This window comes from Pristiophorus japonicus, chromosome 20, assembly GCF_044704955.1.
Source record: "Pristiophorus japonicus isolate sPriJap1 chromosome 20, sPriJap1.hap1, whole genome shotgun sequence".
Classification (NCBI taxonomy): Eukaryota; Metazoa; Chordata; class Chondrichthyes; family Pristiophoridae; genus Pristiophorus; species Pristiophorus japonicus.
Window position 1 is genome coordinate 37997743 of NC_091996.1, and position 11482 is coordinate 38009224.

Below are 11482 nucleotides of genomic sequence, written 5' to 3' on the forward strand. Positions count from 1 at the left end.
GAGAGAGAATATGCGAGTGTGAGAGAGAGAGAGAGTGTGAGAGAAAGAGAGTGTGAGAGAGAGAGAGAGAGAGTGTGTGAGAGAGAATGTGTGAGTGTGAGAGAGAGTATGTGAGAGAGAGAATGTGTAAGTGTGTGAGAGAGAGAGAGAGTGTGAGAGAGAGAATGAGCAAATACAAATGAGCACAGTGTTTGAAAGGCGATTTTTCCAAATTATTTGGAGCAACAGAATTTTAAATCCCGTTACAACGGTTTCCCGTTGGATCCGTGTACGGATAATTGAGAGTTGCCTGTACATAAGTGCATGTAAATAAATGTAATACTTACTCTTGCGGATCCCATAAGGTCGTTCCATCGTTTGCGGCATTGGTTGCCCTCATGCACCTCATTGGTCGCCGACGAGACCACCTCTGCCATCTCGGCCCATATTTCCTGGTATGTCTTTGGGGTGGGCTTCCCAGGCCCTCCCTGTGTCAAATCACCCCAGTCTAACTCGACCTCCTACAGGAGGGAGGCATTTGCCTCATCCGAGAACCTCCTCACTCTTTTGCGCCCTCCAATGTGTTCCTCTCCCAGCTCACTGCTCTCTCCAGCGTCAGTCTCCACAGCCTGATGTGTCGCCTCCTCCTCTCCCTTCATTATAGGTCGTTTTCGGGAAAATATCTGGCTGGTAACAGCTCATTTTTGTTTCTCTATTTGATCTAAAGCTCTAAAGTCTCCCTCCTTCCTCCCAAAGCAGCCACACCACAGCCAGACATGCCTTCAGTCCCTCTCAGCTCCCTCTCTATCTGTCTCCTCTTCTGCGCATGTCATGATGACCCTTGGCCTCCTGAATCCCAGAAATCGAGCATTGCCATGCCATTGCAACACCTTATGGCAGAAGGTCAGAGAGATTTAACGCTACCGTCCATTTCATATCGCTCGTGGTAACACCCAATTTCAAAAATGGAGACTAGGGGCTTTGAGAATGGGCAACAAGCCGGCGATCTGAAAACCCATTTTTACCGCCCACGCTGGAAATAACACCCATTTTTGGGCGATCTGCACAAAAGTGTAAAATCTAGTCCTAAGGCCCTGCCTTTAAAGCCAGATTTGTTGATGGCCTTACAGAGTCGACTATTGTAATTGTGTTCGATAGTTAATGCTTTCAGTCTGAGAGACACGGTCACAAAGGACAGAGGAGATGGCACTAGATCATGAGATTAGAACACGATAATTCAATTATCATTGGAACAAGGTGAAGTCCAGACAACCATCAATGAGGAATGTGACAATTGTATATTGAAGAAAGGTAAAAGGAAATTAACTCCCAGACCACTCGCCATACGGAGGACACAACTTCAAGGAAGAAAGAAGAGAGCATGTCCAGTGAAGCATCCCATGTCAGCGCGTTCCATCATCCTTGGTTGTACGGGAAGTAAAACCTGTATTTTCATAGGCAGTCCCACGGAATTGAGGTAGACTTGTGTTATATATGCAGACTATAGATATACTCTCTGTGTAGTCACTCTATAGTTGCATAAGATGGAGTTTTGTTACCTGATGTACTTCAATAAGGTTTACACTGTGTATATACTATGCTGGCACCACTAGAGGGTGCAACTGGTGGAGACCAAAGTTTCTTGCCCCTGTGGCAGAGGCTGTCCACCAGAGGGCACTGCGGTGGGAGACAGAGGGTTACCTGCATAGGTGTGCAGAACCCAGTATAAAAGGCTGCTCACCATGCTTGTGCCTCACTCTGGAGTTACGAATAAAGGACCAAGGTCACTACAGTTTGAGTACAACATTGCCTCGTGGAGTCATTCATAAGTGCATTACAGACATAACAACTTGCTTCCACTCTTAAAATGAGTCCTTAGGTGGCTGAACAGTCCAATACAAGAGCCACACTCTCTGTCACAGGTGGGGCAGATAATCATGGAGGGAAAAGGTGGGTGGGACTGGTTTGCCACACGCTCCTTCCGCTGCCTGCGCTTGTTTTCTGCATGCTCTCGGCGATGAAACTCGAGGTGCTCAGCGGCCTCCCGGATGCACTTCCTCCACTCAGGGCGGTCTTTGGCCAGGGACTCCCAGGTGTCAGTGGGGATGTTGCACTTTATCAGGGAGGATTTGAGGGTGTCCTTGTAACGTTTCCTCTGCCCACCTTTGGCTCCTTTGCCGTGAAGGAGTTCTGAGTAGAGCGCTTGCTTTGGGAATCTCGTGTCTGGCCTGCAAACTATGTGGCCTGCACAGCGGAGCTGATCAAGGTGGTCAGTGCTTCAATGCTGGGGAGGTTGGCCTGGTCGAGGACGCTAATGTTTGTGCCTCTGTCCTCCCAGGGGATTTGAAGGATCTTGTGGAGGCATCATTGGTGGTATTTCTCCAGTGTCTACTGTACACGGTCCATGTCTCTGAGCCTTGCAGGAGGGCAGGTATTACTATGGCCCCGTAGACCATGAGCTTGTGTACTAGTTTTGAGGGCCTGGTCTTCAAATATTCTTTTCCTCAGGTGGCTGAAGGCTGCACTGGCGCACTGGAGGCGGTGTTTAATCTCGTCGTCGATGCCTGCTCTTGTTGATAAGAGGTTCCCAAGGTATTTTAACCAAGTCATCACTGTCCAAGTTTGTATAATGCATGCTGTGTGTTTAATAAACTGTTCTGGTTTACTAAAGCGAGTAGCCTTGCTGTCACTATTTATGCCGGTCGAACCTAAGTAAATAAGGGCATTTAAAATTCCCTACACTCCTTTGGAAAACCTTTTTCACCAACTGGTGTCAGTGTTGCAAGTAATTGGCTATCACTGGATGGGAGGAATTAATAACTTGTTTCAATACTTGCAGATTTAAAGGAGCACTGCTTTCCTTAAAAAATAAAGGGCTAGACTTTCCACGAAGTGGTTAAGGCCCCAAAAAATGGGCCATGTTCCAGCGATGTGAGACGTCTCGGCCTTGCTGATCGCCGGCACAAGGCCCATTTTTTTTTTTGCAATTTTCCACTCGGCCTTACCCCGGCGATGTCAAATGGGTGATGTGATTTTTCGGCGATCTCACGATCGCCCACCTAAAACGAAAGTCAAAGAAGAAAAAAAAGCTTTCTTAGCAACGCTATTCTGCGCATGTGTGGGATTTTTGTGGTCGATTTTCTTTGCCGCGTTTTGAGAGGTCAGGGGTCATCACACATGCTCAGAAGCACAGAGAGGGTCAGAGAGAGAGAGAGGAAGGAGGCTTTTGTGGTTGGTGACAGTGAATCGTGAATTTGAATCTAAAAATAAGTAATCTGAAATATCAGGCTTATTTTTTGAATCGCATATAATTATAACTATAATTATATTTGTTGTAATAATAGTGAAATCTTGAAATATTGCAATATATAACAAAAAACAAAATGGAGGGAGAAAGTGAGTAGAAAAGGGATAAATCCTTTAGCAAGGAGGCCAACGAGGCCGTCGTCAATATTGTGAGCACAAGGTGGGAGGACTTGACACGGGTGGGCATGGAAACCTCCACTCCATGCATATAGGAGAATCTGGGCTGAGATTGCCGATGTAGTCACATCGGCATCCAACAAAGTGCGCACACCAGGCCAGTGCCATAAAAGATGGAACAGCCTGCTGACAGCAGCCAGAGTAAGTTGCATTTTATATTTAAAATCATTCATATGTAACATTTAAATGATGTATGGAAATTTTAATTAGAATCTTCAATGTCATTTCGTTATAGTATAAATTAATTACATTATGAATTAATTTATGCACCCTAACACTAAGTTGAATCTTATATTATGAAATATTATTCATATGCAATGAAAAACTCATTTTTAATCGAACATTTAAATCTGTTGGTCTTAAATGTTTATTACCAAGCCCATTAGCTTATGCCATGCAATGTTATCTTATCATTTATTGAAGAAGATATCTATCAACCGCTCCGAGCAAAGGAGGACGGGCGGCGGCTCTGCTACAGTGCATATTCTAAACGAATACGAGGAGCTTGTGGGTCGCCTTGGTGGGGCCTGAAAGCCATTCGGTCACGACCCGTGGTGTGGCCGAACCCACCCTTGAGTTTCGTGAGTAATGGGAACTGTGCACTGTGCAATGTGTCAAACATTACTAAATACATACTAAAAATATCTTAGTTACGCATGTAATGTTATGCAATTACAATGTAATATGATATATCATTTTGATGTACTCTTGATATACGAATTAAATCATGTTAGCTCTGGTGAACCTGGTGCATATGGGGTATTGAAAAGTATTTTAGTGTTTTGGGTTATTGAAATATTGATACGTATTGATTTAAGTTGTTTAGAAATTTCATTCGTCTTTTTAAGGCGAAGTGTCCTTAGAGTCAGTGGAGACATCCGCTACTCCCGAGCCTTCAAATACCTCACAGGAGGAAGAGGAGGAAGAGGAGGAATTGCTGAAAAATGTTGAGCAAGAGCAAGAGGAGGAGGAGGAGGAGGAGGAAGACGCTCAAATTGTTTTTGTGGAGGGGGATCAACCTGCGGCCATCTCTATTGAGATGGATGATGTACCGGGACCAAGCGGTGTGCAGGTGGTGATGCCAAGGTGCATAGCATGGCAAACGCTGACCCCACAGAGGTCCGGTCAGCAGGGTGAGCAATCGCCTACCATGGAGGGCCAGACGGAGAGCTTGATGTCCCTGTGCAGGGAGATGGTGGCGATCGGTCGCAACCTTATCCAGGGTTTCGTGGGTTTCTCCGCAAACTGGAGCCAGTTCTTCACAAACTGGAGCCAGTTTCCAGCAACCTGGAGCGAGTTCAGCATGAACTTCTCCAACTGGTCTTCTGTGTAAGCACAGACTGCACAGGAGACGTCGGAGGCGATTCGTCAGCAGGCCACTGCAACCACTGCCCTTTGGCATGCATTACTGGCTGGACACGGCGCTGCACCCCGAGGTGTCGTGTCTGTTCGCAGCGAGACCCCAAGCACACAAGCGAGTAAGGAGGACACAGTTCCTCCTGACTCGGAAGTGGAGCCTCAGGCTTCTGCTTCCACTCCGTCACCTCCACCACGGCAGGAAGTCTTCCCGTCCAACACTTCACAACGCGTTCGTGTCGGTCTGCGTAGATCAAAATGGGCGGATGGGGTACGAACACGGGGTGGGACAGGACCTGGAGGGAATCGTGGCCACAGGTAGGGAGGGGGGAGTGTTTTTCATTGTTGAATTGTTTTTTTTCTCTAAATTGTTAACGTTTTGGGGATTTGAGGAAAGGGAGGGTTGGGCCGGGGGGCGGGGGGAGGGGTGGTGCGGGGGTAGAGGGAGGATGTTGTTAAATAGTTTATTAAAAATTTGTTTGTTGTCTTTGTGAATTAAAAAAAATCTTTAATTCAACAAATTTTGTGCCTTCTCTCTTAGTTACATTAGTTATCAAATTTACAGTTGTTCATCCTTATTTGTTTATTCTTTTATTATAGCAATACTTTACTTAAACTTTACTTAAAGTATTCATTAATCCCGATGATAGGCCAGTGCAGGCAAGACAACAAGGAAGCCCCACGCAAATGAAACTTTTGATTAACCCGAACTGTAAATGAACATTTGAATATCCACAATGATAGTTCATGCAAAGCATTCATTAGTGAGCTGCTGACACAACAGCTTAGCGGCTGTGTAACTGTCCCTGGCTAATGGTCTTTGGGAGGGAGGTGGTCGTCCCAGTGCTAGATCGCCAGGCTGATTGCGCTCCCCTACGTCCTCGCCTATGTCCTCTTCTGCCTCTTCCTCCTCTTCATCCTCGCCAACTGGCTCTTCTGTCTTCCCTCCTTCTGGAGATGGACCTGCAGCCCAATCTGGCATTATTTGTCCTCTCTTTATAGCTAGGTTATGCAGCATGCAACACACCACAATAAACTCTGCGACCTGGTCAGGGTGGTACTGCAGGCTGCCTCCAGAATGATCCACACATCTGAAGCGCTGCTTTAGGGCTCCAATTGTCTTTTCAACGATGTTGCGAGTTGCTATGTGACTTTCATTATACCGTTTCTGTGCTTCAGTGATGGGATTACGCAGAAGGGTCATCAGCCAACTGGCAAGGTCATAGCCTTTATCCCCCAGCATCCAACCGTGACCTTCTGGCTGATTGACAAACAAGTCAGGGATAGCACTTTCACGTAGGATGTGCGCATCATGGATGCTGCCAGGAAATATAGCATTTACTGTCATAATTGATTGATTATGGTCGACAACAAGCTGCACATTTAGTGAGTGGAACCCCTTTCTGTTACGAAAGACCTCCATGTTCTTTAAGGGTGCTTTCAGGGCAATGTGTGTGCAGTCTATTGCTCCCTGCACCTTGGGAAAGTCTGCTATTCTCGAAACCCAAAGCTCTCTCGGTCTGTACCTCCCTGGTCATTGGAATGCTTATGAAGTCCATCCTGCGAGCGTAAAGGGCTTCAGTCACCTGTCGAATGCAGCAGTGTGTAGCATGCTGAGAAATATGGCAGATGTCACCAGCTGAAGCCTGAAAAGATCCCGATGCGTAAAAGGCTAGGGCAGCAGTAACCTTCACCTCAACGGACAGTGCGGTTCTGATGGTGCTGGAAGGCTGCAGATCACCCTTGATGAGTTGACATAGCTCATCAATGACCTCTTTCGGAATCACAGCCACCTAAGACAAGCATTTTCAGACAAGTTCAGGTAGGATTGCTTCTCCAAGTACCTTCGTTGGCTATACGGTCTCCTCCTCTGTTTTCGTCTCCATCTACGCATTACTCTGCCACCCCTTCGATTGATCTTTTTAGTAACCAGTGTGTAAGCAGTTGCAATTAAAGGCAGGGAAAGCCTGGGCCCCATCACTATCAATAATTACTTTCACTAATTTTAATAATATCTCTACTCTATACTCTCTAATCACTGTACTCTGCACTCTTGATAGAGTATTCAAACAGGCTCATTTAGACATACTGTGAAAATTCACAGACCCCCAAGTCAAGGCTGCTACATGCAGTTTGGCATGTTGCATTAACTCATCAATCAACTTGACATTTTCGGACCTTGGGTAGTGAGCCAATAAGGTCAAAGAAGGCGAGTTCTTTTCTGTAAATTGATCCAGGCATAAATACAGCCATTTTGACCATGTGTCTCAGTAAGAACAAAGACCTGGCTTGAAGCCAAGAAGTTTATTGCTCTCTGGAAAGATTAAAAAGTTAAAACTACCATCGGAGTTCGTATTTCATTGGAAATTAAGAGATCTAACAACTCTTTATACTCTCTATGCTGTATACCAGTCAGTTTAATAGGCCCCAACACTATCAATAAATTATTTCACTATGTAAAAGCTATTTCTAAAATAATGTCAATATATAAAACCTATTTACAAAATAACTTGATAATGTCTCTTTATATTCCCTGTTCCGATATTCTGAGTATAATTATCCTTAAATTAACTCTCTCTAAATAATTCACAACTGTGCCTCCGATCTTCAAAATGGTGTCCGTATTGCCCATTTCCTTCTCTTAGGCCCAGTAAAAGCAACTATTTCTCAGCACTCTTTTGGGTCGTGCATTGGCCCAGCGAAGTGCATGCTAGTTGCCAAAACTTGGGATGGGCCTTGTGTGGGCAATCATTTGGGCGATCATCCCGGCAATCAAAGTGGAAACTTAGGCACCTGTTTTTCCGGCGATATTTCTGGCCTAGTTTCTACTTTTTGTTCAAAATGGGCGATAGAGGTCCATGTTGGGCGATAGATGGGCCATAGATGGGCGATGTGAAGAGGAAAGTCTACTCTTTGGCAAATCTGTTTTGTTTGAGAAGGAAGAAAGCAAGAATACCCATGCACAATGATGCTGAGTGCAATTGATGTGGTTTGCGTAATTTTATCACGTGTTTGTAAAGAAGCAGAAGGCTTGCTGTATATTTTCACAAAGTTGTTGTCTCTTTAAACACGAACTGAGATTTGGTTGAGGCAAAGTTTTTAAAAAGCCACATGATGTAGAATGTATCTAATCCCCATGTTGTACGTGCTTGGCAAGTTGTTCTGCGCTTGCTTTAATGCTATTGGCAGATGGCCATTAAATATCAAATTTGGTTTCAGTGAAAAATGCAACAAAGGCAAGGAGAGAGGCTTACCACCCACAGAAAGGTAAACCCCACCCTCAGATTTGCAGAACTCTGATTATTATATGTACACCTTATATATCAGAAAATATTGCTGTAGAAATAGGAACAGTGTAGAATATTCTACCCATTGTGTTTCTGACCTCAAATGCTAATAATGTGTAAATATAAGGGAGAGGAGCATAAAAGAAAAATACTGAAATTTCATTACATTAAACAATGATTTTATGCTATGTCACAAGGCTGATTTCCTTTGCAGCTAAAAAGCAATTGTTCCAGTTAGAGGAGAAATGCCACAAGTTAAAGTAAACTCACTGTACAATGTAACACATAGTTCAAATTGTACTCTGTGCATGTCAACTTTCCAGGTCTTATCATAAAACATCAGACTTTGGTTTTTAATATTTGGGCTATAATAGGGGAATTCAACAAGACTGAAGAAAGTCCCTTGCAAACTTTTATCCAAGGTGAGCAATTCATTATATAGAATTAATAGCATTCATTCCAGTAAAAAAATGAAACTTTTATATTCCTTTCACACTTGCACCTTAGTGGTAACTTAAAACTTACCCTATGTTTGAACGCATTCAGGAAATCGCTTGTTTGATAATCACCAACCAAGGTTTGATTGGTTGCAGAATCAGCAGAGAGGGGCAGGTGTTTCCCCAAAGTCCCTTGCATTGTCAAATATGGTCAGTCAGAACTTTCACTGAAGGCTCAGGATGAAGATTTGAACTGACAATGAAATTCAACCTGACCATAAAGAAAATACAAACCTTACGGTGAACTTCTTACATGAACAACACAGTCATAAAGCTAACAAGTAGTTTTCAGTTTAGTCTTGGTACAAGTAATAATAAATGGTCTCCAGGCATCTTCTTGATGAACAAGTGAACCTGCCCCAGTTGAAGCAATAATTACAGATTACAAGATATTTACGGATGAGCAAGGAATTCAGCCCATCGAGAACCACCCTGTACTCCTCCAAATGCTGCATTTTTTTTATTAGTTCCACGATATGGGCGTCACTGGCAAGGCCGGCATTTAGTGCCCATCCCTAATCGCCCTTGGAGAAGGTGATGGTGAGCCGCCTTCTTGAACCGCTGCAGTCTGTGTAGTGAACGAACTCCCACAGTGCTGTTAGGGCGGGAGTTCCAGGATTTTGACCCAGCGACAATGAAGGAATGGCGATATATTTCTAAGTCAGGATGGTGTGTAACTTGGAGGGAAACTTGCAGGTTATGGTGTTCCCATGCGCCTGCTGCCATTGTCCTTTTAGTTGGCTGAGGTTGTGGGTTTGGGAGGTGCTGCTGAAGAAGCCTTGGTGAGTTGCTGCAGTGCATCTAGTACATGGTACACACTGCAGCCACGGTGCGACGGTGGTGGAGGGAGTGAATGTTGAAGGTGGTGGATGGGGTGCCAAGCAAGCGGGCTGCTTTGTCCTGGATGGTGTCGAGCTTCTTGTGTTGTTGGAGCTGCACTCGTCCAGGCAAGTGGAGAGTGTTCCATCACACTCCTGACTTGTGCCTTGTCGATGGTGGAAAGACTTTGAGAGTCAGGAGGTGAGACTCTCACACAGAATACCCAGCCTCTGACCTGCTCTTGTTGCCACAGTATTTGTGTGGCTGGTCCAGTTAAGTTTCTGGTCAGTGGTGACGACCAGGATGTTGATGGTGGGCGATTCGGCGATGATAATGCCATTGAATGTCAAGAGGAGGTGGTTAGACTGTCGCTTGTTGGAGATAGTCATTGCCTGGCACTTGTGTGGCGCGAATGTTACTTGCCACTTATCAGCCCAAGCCTGAATGTCGTCCAGATCTTGCTGAATGCTGGCATGGACTGCTTCATTATCTGAGGAGTTGCGAATGGAACTGAACACTGTGCAATCATCAGCGAACATCCCCACTTCTGATCTTATGATGGAAGGAAGGACATTGATGAAGCAGCTGAAGATGGTTGGGCCTAGGACACTGCCCTGAGGAACTCCTGCAGCAATGTCCTGGGGCTGTGATGATTGGCCTCCAACCACCACAACCATCTTCCTGTTTCATATTAATTGTTTCAAGAAAGATTTCAGGGTCATTGCCTCCCCCACACTGCCCAGAAATCCATTCTAAGTGTTGATCAATCTCTGCATGAAGAGGAACTTGCAGATATCAGTCCTAAAATTACATTATGCTAGTTTGAACCTGTGTTCCCTTGTCCCACTCCTAATGTTTCATTTAATTTAGTATTTCACATTTACCTTTTCTGTTCCTTTGACTACCTTATGGAAATATACCTTATATATTTCCATAAGATCAATGCTCAGGCACCTCTTTCCAGTCTTTCCTCATAACTTGACACTGACACTGGGGATCAACCACATGGCCCTGCTCGACACTGCTTCCTGTGTTTGAACATCTCCCCACAACCGGAATATGACACAGTACTCAAGCTGGTTTGACCAGACAACTGTGCAATGCAATCACAACTTCCTCTCACTTCTATTCTACTGTTTTGACTCAGTCGTTCCAACATCCTGTTGGCTTTGCTGATTAAGTCTATGCATTTGGTTGGATATGTTCAGCACCAAGTCTAACCCTCCTGGGTCTCTTTCAACTTCAATCGTAGCTATTTCAACACCATTCATGGTTTTTCCTTCACACTGTCCAGTATTAACTTTCTACCTGCTATAATTCTTCCCACTCGTATGTTTTGTTTACATCATTCTGTAATTTAGACCTTAACTCTTTCCATTCCACCACTCTTCCTCGTTTAGTATTACCTGCAAATTTGGCCCTAGGTAACCTCACTCAGTGGGCTGGATTTCACCAGCCTCGGTGGGTCAGAGGAGTGTGACCTTTGCGACGGGTCCTGACCCCTGTGTTGATCTGGGCCTCCGGATGGGGCTTGTTAAGCCCACCCTGTGAGGTTCCCAGCCAATTAAAAGGAAGCCGGTCTGATAATGCCATTTGATGATGCTGGTCTCCTTAAAGAGACTATGCCCACATTTATTTTGACAGAGTTCTACAGCATTGAGCTGCTGCAAACACTGGCAATGATTGCATAGAGTTGCATGGCTGCACCCAGGCTCTCCTATGACTCCAGATGCTTATGGAAGGAGTCACAGCATGCAGGGAGGTTCTCTTCCCTTCCCATAGACGGAAGGGACCTCTCCAGGAGACCAATGCAGCCAGGTTGCACATTGCACAGGAGGGCACAAGCAGGGATGTGGTCAGGAGGACCTGGGTGCAGTGGTGCAAACCTTTCAATGATCTCAGTAGATCACAGAATGTTACAGCAAAGCCACACTCAACCTCATCCTGCTGTGTCCTTCATCACATCCCCATCACTCTGCCTTCCCTACCCTAGTCCTCCACATCCTTATTCACACCAACTTTCCTTGCACCTCCACCCATCCATCCCTCACTATTATCATA